We start from the raw sequence: 20922 nt of genomic DNA on the forward strand, positions 1-20922 counted from the left end.
GTTTTTGTTTGTAAAGGGAAGCCAGATAAAAATGATAATGGAAAATTCAACAGTGCGAAAGATATCCCGAGCGATAATGAGAAAAATACTGTACCAAGTTCAGACAGGAATATTGTGGATCACGAAAGTGTTAGTACAGTGGATGACAGTGTAATGAAAAAAAGTAAAACTGAACAGAAATTTCAGAAACCGTATATTAAAGAATGGCCATATTTCGTAAAATCAAATAAATCAGACCAACTTGTGTTCTGTGCAGTGTGTTCATGAGACATTTGTATAAAGCATGCTGGTCGTGCTGATTGCATCGTCATGTTCTGTCTAAAGTACATGCAGACCAACAAACCTTAAGTCTTCAAATGCATCATTGTCATCATATGAAATGAAACCTAATGAGGAAGGCTCTGTACCAGTGCTGAAGTGCTTTTTAGTTCATTAATCATTAAACACAGCCTCCAAATTTCTTGTGCAGATAATACTTCATACCTGTTTAAAAAGAGTTTCCTGATTCTCAGTTGTTAAAAAACACATTTGTGGAAAAACTAAAACAACTGCAGTTATCAGTTCTTTGTCATCTGGAACACAGAATGATGTAGTAGAATACTGAAAAGAAAACCCCTTTTCTCTCGCAACTGATGGTAGCACAGATGTTAAAGATGTCCAGTTGTCATTACTTACTTTGATGTTAAACAGGGAAAGATGTGCAGCACAGTACTATCCTTGCTGGAATCAAGTTTAAATACTGGCGAAGGAATTTTTAATCTCTTCAGTGGCAAACTGCTAAGAAAAGGAAGTCCGTGGAAGAGTTGCATTTCAATTGCAGGTGATAATGCAAATACAATGGTGGTGGGACATATAAAAGGAGCTGAAGAAAGTTCAGCCACACATGAACATTCAGTCTTGTTTTTGCTATGTACTTCATTTAGCCTATACTATTTTGATGCCAAAGAATTTGTAATGGGCATTTTCTACTTTCTCCAGAGGAGTTCAAAAAGACAGTCTACTTTTAAACTTTGTCAAAATATGTATGGCACCAAACCACATAAAATACTGAAGGATGTTTGTCCAAGACGGCTCCCTCTCCTCCAATCAACAGAAAGAATGAAAGAACAGTAGGAACCTCTTGTAAAAATTTTCAGTGAGGAAGTTTCAAATAATGTAAATAACTTTCACTCATCTAGAGTGCGCCCTATTGTAAATGATCCAGCAACTAAGCTGTATATTCTTTTCTTGCGTAATACTCTTTCATTATTTACCAAAGAAAGAAGAGCCAGTAATTCACAGACTTCATAGTATCCTAAATAACTTATTTACAGACTTGATAATGATATTTATCAATCCTTTTGCATTACCCAGTTCTGGTAGTCTGCTGGTATTGAAATTTCAAAGAAATAAATATCACAAAAGGGATGAAGATATTGTCATTGGTATAGACACTAGAATCTACATGCCAAGATTGAAAAAATCTGTAGTTACAAAATGTTATGAAAGTGTCAGAAGATTTTTCATCGACTCGTGCAGTTATGTCAAAGAAAAATTTCCACTACTTCTTAAAAAAAACTTAGAAGTTATAGATATTGGATCTAGGAAAAGAAAATCCTTATTGTCAGTTGTAAAACTGAATGAGAGCTATTTCGTGATGTTCTGAGTGATTGTGAGGAGAACCACATTAGAATTGGCATTTTGAGTCACCAGTGAAGATTCTGTATTGTACAAGTAGACACAGTTTCAGGAAGAAGAGGCAGTGGATGAGAAAGGCATGTAAATTTTTTTGTATAAAACACTGAAGACAGGCCTCTCATTTCCTGATGTGAGTGGTTTTTGTTTATATCTTTTACTTTCCCTTTAATTAATAATTTTAGAGATATACGTGTATTGATTTTGCTGTATTTGTAAATTACAGAAATGTTTCTAAAGCACGTTTATGAATACTAAATTGTTTTTGAGCTTTTTCCACTTAACCTAATTTTTTCATTTGCAATTGTTTTAATTGCTGGAAAATCTTCTTTATGTAGGGCCAGAATGTCTGAAATGCAGTGCTTAAAATTCTGGAACACAGTTCTAATTTTTAAAATTTTCTCACCAAATTGCTCCAGGAAAATGCCGACATGGTTCCTTTGAAAGGGCACAGCCAATTTCCTTCCCCATCCTCGATACAACGTGAGCCTTAGATTCGTGTGTAAATGACCTTGACGTCTATGAGATGTTAAACACAATGGCTCCTCACCCCTAAATGTTCGTGTGGAGAGCCCAGGAACCCATTCCCATATTTGCCATGTGATTACTGACAGCTAGTTATCAAGGTTGGCAGCTATTAAATATGCTTCTAAATCCTTACATGTGTCCTTTAACCACTGCTGTTTAGCCCTTTTGCATTTCCTGTCAATCTCATTTTTTAGTCATTTGTATTCCCTTTTGCCATCCTTTACTGTGTCGGGAGAGGTTCTCAGTCCAGAGGTGCTGGAGACGTGGCTCAGCTGGCGTTCTCCACTGGGTCTGCTAAATCCTGCACTACTGATGTCGGCTTCTAGCTTCGTGGTGCCCGTGGGATGGTATCGACACGTGGTACCACATCCCCCCCCCCCCCCCCCCTTCCCCCAGCCTCCTCTCTGTAATTGTGTAGTTTAGTTGAGTGAATGATGATGGGGGGAGGGAGGCTGGGTGGAGGAGACTGGACACGAAACTGAGACCGGTGCTGTGGACCCGCCTGTGTCCTGGCCTTTGCCCAGAGCACACCCGGAAACACCGGCTGGATAACTGGGCACGGGACAGGCACCTGCACCCAGAGGTGGAGCAGCAAACAAAGACACGGTGGCATCTCAGTGACTGCAGAGGGACCTGACCTCAGGTGGCACGTGGGACAGCCTCTGGCAAGATGAACCCGTCCACAGACGACAGTGGCCACCGAAACAGTAACGTCTGTGAAAGGGCGTCGACTTCTGTCGGCTCTGGGATCGGAGCTGACGGAGCGGGGCCCGCAGGAGCTGGATGCGGAGAAGACTGCCATGTCCGGGGAGTTATCGAATCTGAAATGACAGAGCCTGCAGCAGTATTGCGCAATTCACACGGACGAGTTTGATTTTGGTGGTGTCTCGGCAATCCTTTCGGTCCATGCAGGAGAAATGTAGGATTTTTGAGCAAATGTGCAACAGTACCTCGCTCCCAGTGCCTCTGTCTGCCATACCGTCTGTAAAACATCAAATCGTTAGTGTGATACTTTGTTTGTCTGGGTGGAGCAAGCGTCGCACACTGGTGTGGTTGCAGCAACTGAAGCTAGGTGCAGTGTGGCACCACATGTGTAACAGCTCTGCTCGTGGAGGTGCTCGGTGTTCCTGGGAGTGGAGGAAAAACAGAGCTTAATCGCATGTGTCGGAGGCATCAAGTTCGTCTCCACTTGTTGCTTAAATTTTCATACTAAGTTTTCAGCTTCGCTGTTGGGTTGCCGGTGGAATGGTGCACTCGTGATGTGGTTGTAACAGGAGACGGTGAAAAACTGTTCAAACTCAGGGGAAACAAACTGAGGTCTGTTGTCAGTCATTCACACTCATTTCAGGCAATCTCTCGAGGCAGAACATCGAGGATGAGGCCTGGATTCAGGAGCGAGGGGAGTGTGTAGGAACCGTGAAGGGAAAAGTGTTAATAATGATGATGAGCTACTGTATTTTGCAGTAAGGACCTGTGAAATGCAGGTGCAAACTTTGCCAAGGTGCTCGAGGTTTGGGTCACTCAAAGAACTGCTGAGAAGGGCCCGAGTGATGTTCAACTGTTCGGTGTGCGCTTCCAGATTGTGCCAAGTTCAATGATGTCACGCCAACTGCTTGGTGTGAATTATGCACGAGTGACTTTGGTGTAGCAAATGAAGCATGTTAGGCTGGAGAGACTGAGCAACCACTACGCGTGGTAGTTCGTTATTGGTGGGAAGCAAAATGAATCTTATCTGCGAGTGCAGGATTTCTCGGTGAATTTCATATATGAAGTCTTCACGGGTTGTCAGCCGATGCACCTGGATCGGCTGGTGGTTGGGGGGTGTGGGGGGACGCATGCGCGGGGTTCGACCTGGCGTCTGTCGCTGCCTGCTCCGTCCGTGGCCCTTGGTGAAACAGAACGTTCTTCTCTGATTTTCCTGACAGCAGGCTCCCAGGCTGTGCTGAAATGGTAGCCACTGTCGCGGTTGAATGGTTGTCCTGTACACAGCCTGGGAGCCTGCTATCAGGAGAGCCGGAGAAGAACAGTCCGTTCCACCGAGAGCCGCAGATGGAGCAGACAGAGACGGACGCTGGGACTCGAACCCCGTGCACACGTCCCACCCCACCACCACCGGCTGATCCAGGCGCATCGGGCGATTCCGCGGGCGCGTGATTGGCCGGCCGCGGGAAGCGGAGAGCGGTCCAGCAGAGATATAAGCCCGCGATCGACGATATCTCGATACTTCACCTGAAGATGATGGAGACGCATTCCATCGAAACGTTGCTACGAGACGACGATGCTACTCGGCAGACAACCCGTGAAGACTTCATATGTGAAATTCACCGAGAAAGTCTGCACTCGCATATAACATACCTCTATGGGGAGGATATACACCGCAGTTACAAGACGCTGTAGAAGCTACGGAGCAAGAAGGGGAAGCTTCTCAGCAGGTTGGCCTTCTTACTCCGATGTCGGGATAAAGAAGTGATGCCTAAGTTTGCCAACTTGCGGCATCCTGTCAATACCAACAGGATGAGACATATCTTATGATGGGTGAGCGCGGCACTAGTACGAGAACACATCAGGGTCACAAGACTGGAACTCGACAATAAAGCTAGAAGCCTGCTTTCTCTACTCCTCCGATTGGCTTCCTGTCTCCCAGAACACACCTGAGACTGGATAGAAGGCAATACCTTTGCCAATGGCGAATGGTCCAAGAAGAAAGCCACCAAAATGCAGTGCAAGAAATTCCTTCGACTTCCGGAAGTGCGACAACAGAAAGAAAAACCGTCTCCGAACGAGGTGGTCATTAATCTAACAAATAAGGAACTGGATGGGCCAACACAAGAGGTGCCGTCCAAGGGCTTAAACTTCGCCCCAGTTCCGAGCACCCTGCCGAAACGGGACATCATAAGTGGGGTAGAGCAAGCCATAAGGAGACTTCCTGAAGAAGCTGCAGAAGAAGTAAGAAGAGACATCTGCAGAGTACTAGACAAAGCAAAGATGCCGAAGAATAACATTTTGGAAGCAGAACGAAAGGCGATACAGGCACTTGGGGAGGACCAGGACATAGTGGTCTTGGGAGCGGACAAAGGCAACGCTATGGTGCTGCTTAAATCGGAAGACTATTGGCAGAAAATCGACGCCCTCCTGCAAGATCCTGCCTATAAAAGACTAAGGAAGGACCCCACCACAACAGTGACCCGCAAGACCGAGATGCTCAACAACTCAGGGCTAGAGAAGGATATCATCAGGAAGCTGTACCCGAGGGCACCGGCACCACCACGTCTCTATGGCCTCCCAAAGGTCCACAAAGAAAGTGTCCCATTACGACCTATTTTAAACACTATTAACTCGCCGACATATGGTATTGCTAAGCATTTGTCACAGATGCTAAAACCCTTGGTGGGTTACGGTCCACACCATGTGAAAAACTCGGCTGAGTTTGTGAAAGTACTACTTGTGAAAGTACTACAGGGAATGCAGCTGAAAAATGAAGACCTACTAGTCAGCTTTGATGTGACATCCTTATTCACACGAGTACCAATAGAAGACTCCCTGGCTTTACTCGAAGAACACTTTGAGGATGATATCATCGAGCTCTTTCGCCATGTTCTATCCACCACCTATTTCAAGTGTGGTGGGAAGTTCTACGAACAGATAGATGGTGTAGCTATGGGCTCCCCCCTAGCACCGGGCATAGCTGATCTATACATGGAGCACTTCGAAAAGCTAGCACTGGACACTGCTAACCACAAGCCAAAAGCCTTCTACAGGTACGTTGACTATATCTTTGTAGTTTGGCCACATGGCAGGGACAAACTGCTAGAGTTCCATCAACACCTCAACAGCATACATGGAAATATCAAATTTACCGTGGAGATAGAAGAGAACAGAAGCTTACCCTTTCTGGATATCCTGATCACAAGAAACATGGACGGCACGCCGGGACACGCAGAGTATATAAAGAAAACACACACGGACCTCTATCTCAACCCCAATAGCTGCCACCATCCTGCGCAACGCAATGCTGTACTCAACACCTTAGTGCACAGGGCCAGGTCCATCTGCGATAAGGAAAGTTTGCCAGGAGAATTGCAACACTTAAAGGACACCTTCAAGAAAAATGGATACAGTGAGACACAAATAAGGAGAGCTCTGAAGACTGACCACAAGAAGAGAGAAGAGAGACCGGACGAAGACGAAGCAATGGGCTGTGCGTTCTTGCCATACGCGGGTCCTCTGACGTCCGAGATCGCGAGAATTCTCAAGAAACATAAAGTGAAGACCGTTTTCCGCGCAGCAGTAAAAATCAAAGACCTTCTCGGTTCAACCAAGGATCCACTAGGTCTGACGGCACCAGGTGTGTACAAGATCGGATGCGAATGTGGGATGCAATATATAGGACAGACACAGCGTCGCATCTCTCAGCGCTGCAGGGAGCACGTAAGGCATGTACGCTTGGGTCGGACCGACAAATCTGCTGTGGCAAAACATAGTATTGACGAGAAGCACACCTTCGATTTCGAGGACACAAAGAAAATATGCAGTACAAAAGTGTGAACTTACATCGATTTTGCTTTTTTATGCTGTTGAGATTTACGGAATTTAGTTATATGCTTCTTCATCCGCCGTAAGTACTTCTCATTTTTGACTGTGAATACAATACTGATTTTTATCAGACTTCCTCTTCAGATGCAGGCAGCTGCAGCAACATGACGTTAGCATAATGCGCGGAAGAAAAGAAAACTTTCGTGGTTTTGCACTAAAAAGAACTCTCACATTTCATACTTCCATAAAAATTATTATTCAGACAAGACAATGTACACTACACACTTCTCACAAAAAATACGTCTTCTTCCTGTGAGAACTAAAGACAGAGTTTATTTAATAATTGACAAAAAAAGTGAATGAAGTTTTTATCATTTGTCATTCACCTTCCGGCATAGCAAAATACATCTTTTCCAACTCTTACAGAGGTCACGCTAGTGTTTATAATCATTGCTTTTTAGCTTTTGTCGTAGCTCGTTGGGGCTTTTCCTTATATACCTATACAATATTCATCCTCAGCACTGAATATTTGTAGCTGAGTATTCAGATATTCTGCACTTTGTATCCTGCCACTCCTACTAAGCAAAAATATTTCCTATCTTTCTTGACATTCCTTGTAAAACAGTTGTAGTTGCTATCACAGCCTTATGTTACTTGGTACTTTCCTCTATGTTAACTGATTAAATAAGTTCAGGTCTATTTGTTACTAGGAGGTCTAAAACATTACTTACACAAGTTAGATCTCTAATTATGTGCTTGATCTAATTTTCAAACATGACATACAGAATGCCACATGAATCCATGTCTCCGGCACCAGTTTTGATAGCATGATTCACCCAATCTATACTTGACAAGTTGATGTCAGTGCCCATTACAATGGCATTATCAGCAACCTGATTAAAGATAATGTGCTAGTCTATCCTGTGAATCTCATCTGTGCATAACTGCTGCAACCTGCATCTGGCTTGCTGCAATCAAACTTTGTTCTCCCTCTGAAATTTTTACTGCACCCACTCCAACTTCCTTACATTATCAAATTGATTATTCCTCTATGTCTACGGAAGTGTCCTGTCAACTGATACCTTTTTCAAGTGAGCTTGTTTTCTCCAGTCGGATTCAGTTCCTCCTTGTCTAATAATCTGCATACTTTTGCAGTGACACATTTTAAAACCTTCTGTTCACTTCTTGTCTGAACTGATACTCAACTGTCTTTCTCACTTAAACAACAGTATAATCCATTATCTTCAGGAAAGACTTGAAACATTTAAAATTTTTATAAGATGGAACATTTTTCCTCTTTTTCAGAAACATTTTGCTTTCTATTGCCAGTTTGCATTTTATGTCCTCTCTAGTGCAACCATTGTCAGTTATTTATGTTACCCAAATAGCAAACCTCATCTAGAGTTTCATTTCCTAATCTAATTGCCTCAGCATTGATAATACTCTCTTGAGCTTCCAGCTGTGCCATGTGCTTTAAAATCCACAGCATTGTTTGATTTAATTCATTACACTGCCCATATATTACCGTAGTTTTGTTGATTTTCATTTTATAACATCTTTTCAAGACGCTATCCATTCTGTTCAACAGTTCTTCTAAGTTTTTTGCTGTCGTTAACAGCAGTACAAAGTCATCAGGAAACCACAGTGTGTTTATTTCTTCTCCCTGAATATTAACTCCCTTCCCCCCCCCTCCTCCCCCCCTCCCCGCATACACCCACTCCTTCCTTCCCTACACCCCTCCTTCCTTCCCTACACCCCTCCTCCATGTCCGCGCTCCTTCCTCTCTGCCCCCTCCTTTCCCTCTCTTGGTGTTTTTACTTATGTCGATCTGGCTATCCACATTGTTTCTTGCTTTCCTTCTGGTTTTTGTTCCCTTTGCATTTTCGTTTTCATCTTTCCTTTTTGGTGTTTTTGATCCCCATTTGGGGAAGACCTAACTCCCTATCCTAGCATCTAAGGCCTACAACATGAATTCCTTTACCTACCCTCATTCCCCTCTTTCTTCCCTGCCCTCTATCCCCCTCCCCTCCCATAAGCCCCGCTAGGCCACCAGCGTGTGTAGCCAGTCCATGTGGTAGGACTGTTATGGACACACCTGGCTTAGCCTCCTGTCAATACAGGAATAACACAATTAATACCTGAGCTGTCGTCTCCCTGTGCATGCTAGGAGTGATTGTTTGTCATTCTAGGGCATCCAAACTCCTGACAATGGCCGTGTCCCAGAAAGCCCGTGCTTTGGCTGGGTGGTGCCCACGGGGAGAGCCCCTGATTGGAATGGGTACTACTGTGGCAGGTGCTTTGTGTTTGAAACTCATTAAACTCCAAAAGACTAGCCATACTTATGCTGCTCTCTGTTTGGTTGGCAATGGATCATTTAATGCTGCTGCTTATGATATTGCTGCCTTCCCTCCCCTTCCCTCCCCTTCCCTTCCCTCACCCTGGGAGGAGGACCAGAAACATTGTCTCTGCTACCTGGGCTGCGATGAGACTGACAGGGACACTTTCACCATCACCAGGCCATTATTTTTTGGGGAAAATATCAAAGACAAGTTTCGTGAAATGGAGTCTCTCAGTAAGACGTGGTCAGGTTCGCTGTTGGTTAAAACTACTTCTGCCCCCAAATCTGCAGACCTACGTGCTTGTGACCATGTTGGCAACATCCATTACTCCTCACCTGTCTTTGAATATGGCTCAGGGAGTCATTTTTCATAGAGACCTCATCTTTAAAATTGATGAATTCCAGGCCAATCCAGAACGATGGGGCATTCATTTTCTTCGGCATGTTCAGAATGGTATTTGGACAATAACATCGCTACTGGCCCCTGAATTCTGGCATTTGAGGGAGATACCCTCCCAGTGAAGGTCAGGGTTATGTGTTATCGGTTGATGTGAAGCTGTATGTACCGCCACCCATGGGGTGTTTTCAGTATTTGTGTTTGGGGCACACGTCTTTCTGCTGTATGGAGAACCCTCTATGTGGTATATATGGACACCCACTCTGTGAGGGAAGCCCCTGTGTTCCTCCACCCGTGGGCCTTCTTTGTCACAGCTGTCACTTTCCACGCTCAACAGATTGACAGTTTATAAGGGGGAAAAGAAGATGCGGGAGTAAAAGTTCCTCGATTGTTTATCATACACTGAGGATCGTCAGAAATATGACCGTCTTCACTCTGTGTCATTGACATGTGACTTTGCCTCTGTTATGTCCTTTCCCCTCCTTCCTCCTCTTTAACCGTCTCATCCTCCTCTTGTCTCCTCCTCCCCTTTGGTTCTCGCATCCTCCTCTCTGGTTGCCACTCCCCCTTCTCCAGTCAACACTTGACGGTGTTGAGCCTCCTCCCGGGATTGCTGCCCCTAGCATCTTGCAAGCTGGAGGCCTGCTGCCACAACTTGGCCGCAGGATCCACAGTCCTTGCACCCCACGCCCCGAGGTTGTCTGCTCTCTCTCAGTTCTGGATCTTACAGAAGCCTGCTCTCTGTGTGTGCCCTCCCCCCCCCCCCCCCCTCGACCTATAAAAGAGAAGAAGAAGAAACTTAAATCCCAGGAAAAATCTCCTTGAGTGCCTCTGTAGATGCCAACCCCCACTTGCAACCTGAATCTGACCTCTTATTCGTGGATGTCACCCTGTCCTCATTGGTGACAGACGGTGACTCGTTGGCACGGTTGACTCTAGTTCATTTGCCTCCCATTTGAATTGCTGTTCCGTGCTTATTCAGTGGAACTGTAATGGATACCACCGTCACTTACTGAAGTTGCAATCCCTTATTTCCTTATGCTCAGCAGGTTGTATTATTCTCCTGGAATCTCATTTTACTGACGCTCACTCACCGACCATTTGTGGGTTCCGTGCGTTGTGTTGGAAACAGGTCGACTCCTTGGGAGCTTCTGGTGGCGTTTGCGTGGTGACTTGTACAGAAATTAGTAAATGGATCCCATTTTGTATGTCCACTTGGACTGTGCGGTCATAGTTCGCAATCTTTATCTCCCTCCCCCACCCCTTCCTTGGGGATTTTAATGCCTCTCACCCTTTGTAGGGCAGTGCTTTTTCATCTAGTCGGGGCGGTTCTCATTGACCAATTTCTTGTGGACCACGACGTGGGCCTTCTTAATGATGGCTCCCCTAGTGCTGCCTGTGGCGCCTTCCCTGCCATTCATCTTTCGCTCACTTCCCCTCCCCTTCTTCCTTTTTTACACTGGTCATCACCCGATTACCTGTGCGACAGTGACTACTTCCTCTCGATTCTCTCATTCCCTTACCTTCTCCTGATGGCCAGGGCTTTCCATCGTGCTGTTGGCCTCTGTATACTTTCCAGTTCTGTTTACACCTTCTTTGTCAGGTAGAATTGATGAAGTTGTTTGTGATCTATAATATAATTCGTTGTGCTATCGTGCTGGCATTGCCTTTCCCCAGTCGACAGGCTCCGTTCACTGCTGGCCAGGTCCGTGGTGGAGCACGGCCATTGTCACCGTCAACTGTGATTGCCATTTTACCTTGCAGCATCTTAAGTGGCACCCATTCTCCACTGGTCTTATTACCTTGAAATATCTTTGCTCCAATGACCATTAATCCAACAGAGCAAGCTGGTATGTTCAGAATCCTTTGTCTCCTCTCTAGTCTCTTCTGTCGCTTTGTCACAGATGTGGGCTACGCTCCGCATCTTCAAAGTTTGTCAGGGGCCGTGCCCTTCCGAGTGCCCTTTGTATGGATCCATCAGTTCTTTCAGAACACCTCGTGACCCATTTTGCGATGGCATCAGTGTCGACCTCTGTCCAGCTGCCTTCCTCCTCAGGAAAAGCAGGGTGAAGCTTCCCACTTATGTTTTAGCCATTATCAGGCTGAATGTTACAATGAACCTTTTACTGAATGGGAACATCTTCTAGCCCTCTCTTCCTACGGTTCAGCCCCTGTCTCTGATTCCATCAATAATCACTTGCTTCAACACTTCAATCCTCCACAATGACAGTATCACCTCCCTGTGTTTTAACTGTATTTGGCTCTTCTCAGTGGAGAGACAGCATTGGCATTCCTGTCCTTAAGCCTGGAAAGGGTCCATAGTCACTCGGTAGTTACCGACCAGTCACTCTGACCGATATCCTGTGTGAGTTATTTGAGAGGATGGTGGCTTGCCAGCTCAGTTGGATCCGACATTTTATCTCCTTACCAGTGCTGGTTTGGGAGGAGTGGTCTCCATTTGATCATCTGCTTCAGTTGGAAACTGCAATTCGGCTGGCCTTTTCTCAATGCTGCCATCTTGTCACAGTTTTCTTTGATCTTTGTAAGGGTACATTACAGTGGGGTCTTTGGGGCCCTCTTCCTGATTTTTATGTAGCATATTCCCCAATAGTATAACCATTGGGTGCTACACGTCACCTTCCCAAGTCTGGGCAAAGATCAAACGCCTTTTTGGGTCTGAGGCCCCAACAGCTGTCCCCGGTGTTACCATAAATGCCGAGTTATGTACCGACGCAAATGTGATTGCCGAGCACTTTGCTCGAGCCTCTTCATCGGCAAATTGCCCCCCCCCCCCCCCCCCCCCAGCCTTTCGCACACTCAAACGGTGGCCGGAAGGGAACGTCCTCTCATTCACTACACACTGCAGTAGTGAATCCTATAATGCCCCATTTACAGAGTGGAAGCTCCTCAGTGCCCTTGCACATTGCCCCGACACAGCTCCTGGGCCTGATCGCATCCCCAGCCAGATAATTAAACATCTCTCATTTGACTACAAGCGACGTCTTCTGGTCATATTCAACCGGATCTGGCGCGATGGTGTCTTTCCATCGCAGTAGTGGGAGAGCAACATCATTCCGCTGCTCAAACCCGGTAAAAACCAACTTGATGTGGACAGCTATCGGCCCATCAGCCTCACCAACGTTCTTCGTAAGCTGCTGAAATGTACGGTATGTCGGCGGTTGGGTTGAGTCCTGGAGTTACGTGTTTTATGGCTCCATGTCAGGGCAGCTTCTGCCAGGGTCGCTATACCACTGATAATCTTGTGTCCATTGAGTCTTCCATCCGAACAGCCTTTTCCAGACGGCAAAACCTGATTGCCGTCTTTTTTGACTTACGTAAGGCATATGACACGACTTGGCAACATCATATCCTTTCCACATTGTATGAGTGGGGTTTCCGGGGACCACTCCAGATTTTTATCCAAAACTTCCTGTTGCTCTGTACTTTCCGTGTCCAAGTTGGTGACTCCCATAGTTCCATCCATATCCGGGAGAATGGAGTCCTGCAGGGCTCTGTATTGAGTGTCTCTCTATTTTTAGTGGCCATTAATGGTCTAGCAGCAGCTGTCGGGCCCTCTGTCTCACCTTCCTGTATGCAGATGAATTCTGCATTTCATACTGCTGCTCCAGTACTGCTGTTGCTGAGCGGTGCCTCCAGGGAGCCATCCACAAGGTGCAGTCATGGGCTCTAGCCCACGGCTTCCAGTTTTCAGCCACAAAGTCGTCTGTCATGCACTTCTGTCGGCATCGTACCGTTCACCTGGAACCCGCACTTTACCTTAATGACGATCCCCTCACTGCAGTGGAGACATATTAATTAATTCCTAGGACTGGTTTTTGACGCTCGATTTTTGTCAGCTTAAGCAGAAGCACTGGCAGCACCTCAATGCCCTCCGTTGCCTGAGCAACACCAATTGGGGTGCAGATCGCTCTATGCTGCTGCAGCTCTACAGAGCCCTGTCCAATCCTGAATTGACCATGGGAATGTGGTTTATGGTTTGGCAGCGCCTTCAGCGTTACATTTACTCGACCCTGTGCACCACTGTGGGGTTCAATTAGCGACAGGAGGTTTTAGGATGAGTCTGGTGACGAGCCTACTGGTGGAGGCTGGTGTCCCTCCACTGCAGATCAGACGTGTGCAACTGCTCGCCAGTTACGCAGCACACATTCATAGTTCCCCTGAGCATCTGAATTACCGTCTCCTCTTCCCACCCACGGCAGTCCCCAGATAGGGGCTAACGATTGCGGTTCGCGTGCGGTCCCTTCTCTCCGAACTGGGGTCCTCCCCTTTATCACCTCTACTTGCGGTCCGTTCACATACGCCTCCATGGTGTACGCCTTGTCCGCAGCTTTGTCTGGACCTTTTGCATGGCCCTAAGGGCTCCGTTAACCCCGCTGCTCTCCGCTGTCACTTCCTCTCGATTCTTGATGTGTTCTGGGGCTCTGAAGTGGGTTACACCGATGGCTCAATGGCTGATGGTCACGTAGGTTTCGCATATGTTCATGGAGGACATGTTGAGCAGCACTCTTTGCCAATTGGCTGCAGTGTATTCACTATAGAGCTGGCGGCCATATCTCGTGCTCTTGAGTACATCCACTCATGTGTACTGACTCACTGAGCAGCCTACAAGCTTTTGACCAGTGCTACCCTCCCCACCTTCTGGTAGCGTCCATTCAGGAGTCCATCTATGCCCTAGAACAGTCCCACCGTTCTGTGGTGTTTGTGTGGACCCCAGGACACGTCGAAATCCCCGGCAACGAACTTGCCGACAGGCTGGCCAAACAGGCGACGCAGAAACTGCTTCTGGAGATAGGCATCTCCGAAGCTGACCTGCGTTCTGTCATATACCGCAGGGTTTTCCGGCTCTGGGAGACGGAATGGCATAACAGCACGCAGCACAAACTGCGTGTCATTAAGGAGACTATGAATGTGTGGAAGTCTTCCATGCAGGCCTCTCGCAGGGAATCAGTTGTCCTCTGCCGGCTCCGCAGTGGCCATACGTGGCTAACGCACAGTTACCTACTCTGTTGTGAGGACCCGCCTCAGTGTTGCTGTGGCTCCCATATGACAGTCGGCCACCTCTTGCTGGACCGCTCACTTTTAGCCGCTCTGCGGCAGACTTTTAACTTTCCCAGCACTCTGCCTTCGGTGTTGGGCAACAATGCCTCCACAGAAGCTTTAGTTTTACGTTTTATCCGTGAGAGTGGGTTTTATATTTCTATCTAGGTTTTAGCGCATGTCCTTTGTCCCTCTGTGTCCGCCGCCCTAGTGCTTTTAGGGTGGAGGTTTTAATGTATTGCAGAGTGGCTGCCTTTCCCTTTTTATTCTTGTGGTCCGCCAGCCACTGTAATCTGCTTTCTTGTTTTACTCTCTTCTGTTTCTAGTGTGTGTCTGTTGTTTTCTTGTCCTCTTGTGTTCCTTTTAGTGTTCGTTGCCTTCCATTCGTTCTTGTGGCTTTTCCTTTCTTTCTGTTTTGTGTTACATGTTTCATCCATTTTGTTCTCACCCTTGTGGCATTGTTTTATTAGGAACAAGGGACCGATGACCTCGTAGTTTGGTCCCTTCTCCCACCTTGAAACCAACCAACCAACCTGATTTTTACTCATCAGTTCTTGTACCACCAGTCATTCAGAGTTCGGGTGGCAACATTCTCAGATCTCCGCAGGCCTAGGAGAATGACGATCCACAGGGCTCCACATTAAGTGTTCTTCTCTTTCTCATTGCTATTAATTTGTGGCCTCTGCTGGACTGTTCGTTGCCCATGCTCTGTATGTGGATGATTTTAGTATTTGGGCTAGCTCTCTCTCAGTGGGCTCTGCCAAGGAACAGACCCAGGGTGCCATCTGGCATGCTTTTGCAAGGACATTGTCACACGATTTTCAGTTCTCTGCCTTTAAGTCGAGGATGGATCATTTCTGTTGTTGTGCTACGGTCCATCCTGATCCAGAGCCCTACCTCAATGCCCAACACATGACTGTGGTATCCCAGATCTGTTTCTTGGGTCATCTTTTTGACAAACAGCTTGCTTGGTTGCCCCATATTTACCTTCTGAAGGTTAGCTGCATTCGTAAACTCAGTGTCCTTTGCGTCCTTGCCTGCTCTTCTAGGGGTACGGATCAACCTTTATCAGGCATTACTTCTGTCTTGTTGGGAGTATTGTTGTGAAGTTTATGGATCAGCTGCCCCTTCTACCCTGCTCATCTTGAACCTGGTTGACCATTGTATCCATTTAGTCACTGGTACCTTTCACACTAGCCTTAGCAATGGCCTTCTGGTTGATGCTGAGATTTCCCCCCCCCCCCCCCCCCCCCCCCCCCCCTTTCTGTTTGGTGGTCCCAGCTGCTGGTTTCCTGTGCCAACGCTATATGTTCTTCCTTTGTTCACCCCTTCCATCTATTCTTTTCATGAGTTTGGGACATTGTCTGCCCCCTTTTTCTATGTTTGGTGTTTGGTCTGGTTTTTTGTGCCGTTTTGTTTTGCCTTTTCTTGTGTCTTCTTCCACTGGTGTTGTCTCCGTTGTCATCATATGGTATGGTGTGGGATCGGTGGGGGTGCTGGTGCCCCAATGGGTGTCTCTGGGACAGCCCTGCTCTCACTGTTTCCCCTCCTCCTCCTCATCACTTCTACAGCAGAAACCAGATTACACATTTCTACAGCAGAAGCCAGATTACAAATTTGTTGTGACATAAGTGTCAACAAATCATTACCAAGGAGGGAGATGTCATATACTGCAACTTCTTCACTGGAACAGCGACAGAGTGTCTGAAATTTGCAGGACTCAAGTGTTATTTTTTAGCTCAGGTAAAGTAAACGCTACCACTTTTGTCTGCTCTCTGCATTGTGTCTCAGATTTCCTGTCTTGGAGTGCCCTTAATGGCTCCCAACAGCCTTAACCATAACAACATACAAATCATTACATTGTCAGTATATGACAATTATATCACAACAAATTTGTAATCTGGCTTGTGTTGTAGAAATGGTGTTGTAGATATTCTTGGTATATGACTCTGGTTCTCTTTACACTATGCACTTTGTAAAATTCATATTTCACTTCACTTTTGCACACATGTAAACATTGACATAAAACACTGTTTCATTTTTCACTGTACTTATATACACATATATGCATACACTTAGAAGCATGATTGTAAGACATTGGTTCATTTTTCATGAAGACACACATTACATAGAACAGAAATTTATATCATTGGCTAGCTAACTTTTCCCTTTTTTACATTACAGATACAACTATACGCCAAAAATAAAACAGTTTTCTCTCTTTTTTTATGCAACATATACACATTCATATTAATTTTTTTTATTTTTCTTAATATCATTTATACATAAACTTATCAATACAGCACATTACATGTCATCAGTATAATAAGAAATCATAAAGAGAACACACGACCTAATTCTTGTTTACATTTTACTTACAAGGTTCATAATAGTATTTTGTATGTACAAAGGAAGTTTTTCAGTGTCTTGTACTATCTTCGATTTCTATGTAGAGGTGGCAAGGGTAAACGTGGCTCTTTCCTCTTTGTGTTCAAATGTAATGGAGCTTCATCACGCTCTTCACTATTTCCTCTGCTTGATCGAGAAGGTCATCTACTATGATTGCATGTCATTTCCAACCCTTCACACGTGTTTACTGTTGACGTCCTCACTCACACTTTGCCACAACAATCATTGTCCATATCTTTCCACATATAGTTCTGCAGTATCTGCACAAACAACATAGAAACATAATGGTAAGTATTACGACTCCTAGGTAAGCCCAGAATAAGTAATGATACCAAGGTATTTCTGAGAAAATATGCTGCTCTTGGAAAGCTATATCCTCTTCTGTTTCTGTTATTTTATGTCCTGCTGCTTTAAGGTCATCTAAATGTTGTATTACATGTTCCAACGGCATGTCCAACTGTAACGCAGAAATATTTCTCTTTTTGTTATTTAAATAGGCAATCAATCTCCATGTTTAATGACCGAGCGAGGTGGCGCAGTGGTTAGCACACTGGACTCGCATTCGGGAGGACGACGGTTCAATCCCGTCTCCGGCCATCCTGATTTAGGTTTTCCGTGATTTCCCTAAATCGTTTCAGGCAAATGCCGGGATGGTTCCTTTGAAAGGGCACGGCCGATTTCCTTCCCAACCCTTCTCTAACCCGAGCTTGCGCTCCGTCTCTAATGACCTCGTTGTCGACGGGACGTTAAACACTAACCACCACCACCACTCCATGTTTAATGTCTTCAAAAAATGGTTCAAATGGCTCTGAGCACTATGGGACTCAACTGCTGTGGTCATCAGTCCCCTAGAACTTAGAACTAATTAAACCTAACTAACCTAAGGACATCACACACATCCATGCCCGAGGCAGGATTCGAACCTGCGACCGTAGCAGCAGCGCGGCTCCGGACTGGAGCGCCTAGAACCGCACGACCACCGCAGCCGGCTTAATGTCTTCACTGGTCACATTAATTCTTATTATTCGTCTGGACTGTATGAACACACGTGTCCATACCCTTTACGTTTTCCGTAAAACATTAGTTTCTGTGTACTTTTGGCCAGTATGTCTGTTGGCTTGTTGTCATTACACAGAATTGTCAAGCCTCCCTCTTTTGGAGCAGTGAATAATTTTTGGTCATTACTATCATTTAGTTTTGCAAACTTTTTGATACAATCCTTGTGAATTACCCTTACAGGTTGCAACATCCTTGCTTCACATATTTTGCGATCATATGTGGGCGTTGGATCAAACTTTTATTTATATATTTTGTGAATGTGATCTATTGCTTTACACAACACTTGTTTGTTACTCAGTTTGTCATAGTGCCACTTGAATTCATCAAATAACAAATAATCGTTTTCTGGCTGTATGTACATAAATAAACCTTGGCTTCTCCAACTTTAGAAGATAGGGTAAAACTTTGTACAGATTAAACAGTTTGTTTTCTACTAATGGCACATTCAGTACATAACTTAATGTATCACCAGCTCTAAATGCTTCAAAATCAGTTATGTGTAATAACTGGTACCTGCCCTGTTCTGAGAGAACATTTGGGAACTTCTTGTCTCTAATATCATCCTGAATTAAATACAAGTACTCAACTATTTGCATTGGATTAATTATATGAGCTTCCAGTATTCCTTTCTGAGCATTTACTATGGCAAAAAATCAGCATCCTATGTTCCCTTTTTAACTCAGTGTAAGTTAATACCAACTGCATTAGCAGGAGTTTAACAATCATTACCTCGTTATGTGCAAGGCTGACTACTGTATGATGGAAATTCATCAAAGTTTCTTATACTACTGTTACTTGCACTTTGGTCAATGTAATCAATTGCCTCTGTTCATTTTCAATTGAACCATTCTTTGATTTGAAATGGAAGGCATCCTGTTCATCTGATCTCCCAAACATTATTTTACTAATATCACCCACAAAATTATGGATCTTTTTGACGTGCCATTCTAAGGCTTTTTGTACAGCAGTACATTCTTCATCACTTGTTCCCAAACTTCTTAACTTTTGTTTACAATATCCAACCAATAAATGTGATAGTCTCTCTGTCTCATCAGATTAGTATAATCATCCTCCCCCCATGAACCATGGACCTTGCTGTTGGTGGGGAGGGCTGCGTGCCTCAGCGATACAGATGGCCGTACCGTAGGTGCAACCACAATGGAGGGGTATCTGTTGAGAGGCCAGGCAAAACGTGTGGTTCCTGAAGACGGGCAGCAGCCTTTTCAGTAGTTGCAAGGGCAACAGTCTGGATAAATTGACTGATCTGGCCTTGTAACACTAACCAAAATGGCCTTGCTGTGCTGGTACTGTGAATGGCTGAAAGCAACTGGAAACTACAGCCATAATTTCTCCCGAGGGCATGCAGCTTTACTGTATGGTTAAATGATGATGGCGTCCTCTTGGGTAAAATATTCCGGAGGTAAAATAGTCCCCCATTCGGATCTCCGGACGGGGACTACTCAGGAGGATGTTGTTATCAGGAAAAAGGAAACTGGCGTTCTACGGATCGGAGTGTGGAATTTCTGATCCCTTAATCGGGCAGATACGTTAGAAAATTTAAAAATGGAAATGAATAGGTTAGAGTTAGATATAGTGGGAATTAGTGAAGTTCGGTGGCAGGAGGAACAAGACTTCTGGTCAGGTGAATACAGGGTTATAAATTCAAAATCAAATAGGGGTAATGCAGGAGTCTGTTTAATAATGAATAAAAAAATAGGAGTGCAGGTAAGCTACTACAAACAGCATAGTGAACGCATTATTGTGGCCAAGATAGACACGAAGCCCACGCCTACTACAGTAGTACAAGTTTATATGCCCACTAGCTCTGCAGATGATGAAGAAATTGGTGAAATGTATGATGAGATAAAAGAAATTATTCAGGTAGTGAAGGGAGAGGACAATTTAATAGTCATGGGTGACTGGAATTCAACAGTAGGAAAGTAAGAGAAGGAAATGTAGTAGGAGAATATGGATTAGTGCTAAGAAATGAAAGAGGAAGCTGCCTGGTAGAATTTTGCACAGAGCATAACTTCATCATAGCTAACACTTGGTTCAAGAATCATGAAAGAAGGTTGTATACATGGAAGAATCCTGGAGATACTAGAAGGCATCAGAGAGATTATATAATGGTAAGACAGAGATTTAGGGACCAGGTTTCAAACTGTAAGACATTTTCAGGGGCAGATGTGGACTCTGACCACAATCTATTGGTTATGAACTGTAGATTAAAACTGAAGAACCTGCAAAGAGGTGGGAACTTAAGGAGATGGGACCTGGGTAACTGACTAAACCAGAGGTTGTACAGAGTTTCAGGGAGAGCATAAGGGAACAATTGACAGGAATGGTGGAAAGAAATGCAGTAGAAGAAGAATGGGTAGCTCTGAGGGATGTAGTAGTGAAGGCAGCAGAGGATCAAGTAGGTAAAAAGACGAAGGCTAGTAGAAATCCTTGGGTAACAGAAGAAATATTGAATTTAATTGATAAAAGAAGAAAATACGAAAATGCTGTAAATGAAGCAGGCAGAAAGGAATACAAACGTCTCAAAAATGAGATCGGCAGGAAGTGCAAAATGGCTAAGCAGGGATGGCTAGAGGACAAATGTAAGGATGTAGAGGCTTATCTCACTAGGGGTAAGATAGATACTGCCTATACAGGAAAATTAAAGAGATCTTTGGAGAAAAGAGAGCCACTTGTATGAATATCAAGAGCTCAGATGGAAACCCAGTTCTAAGCAAAGAAGGGAAAGCAGAAAGGTGGAAGGAGTATATAGAGGGTCTATACAAGGGCGATTATGGAAATGGAAGAGGGTGTAGATGAAGATGAAATGGGAGATACGATACTGCGTGAAGAGTTTGACAGAGCACTGAAAGACCTGAGTCGAAACAATGCCCCTGGAGTAGACAACATTCCATTAGAACTACTGATG

General features: G+C 44.9%; 1 protein-coding gene across 1 annotated transcript in view; it reads left to right on the top strand.

Moving 5' to 3' along the window:
• LOC124596488 (zinc finger protein 879-like) overlaps nucleotides 1-20922 on the top strand; it is a 358944-nt gene that overhangs the window by 28936 nt on the left and 309086 nt on the right. The window lies entirely within an intron of this gene.

This window comes from Schistocerca americana, chromosome 2 (genome assembly GCF_021461395.2).
Source record: "Schistocerca americana isolate TAMUIC-IGC-003095 chromosome 2, iqSchAmer2.1, whole genome shotgun sequence".
NCBI classification, from domain to species: Eukaryota; Metazoa; Arthropoda; class Insecta; order Orthoptera; family Acrididae; genus Schistocerca; species Schistocerca americana.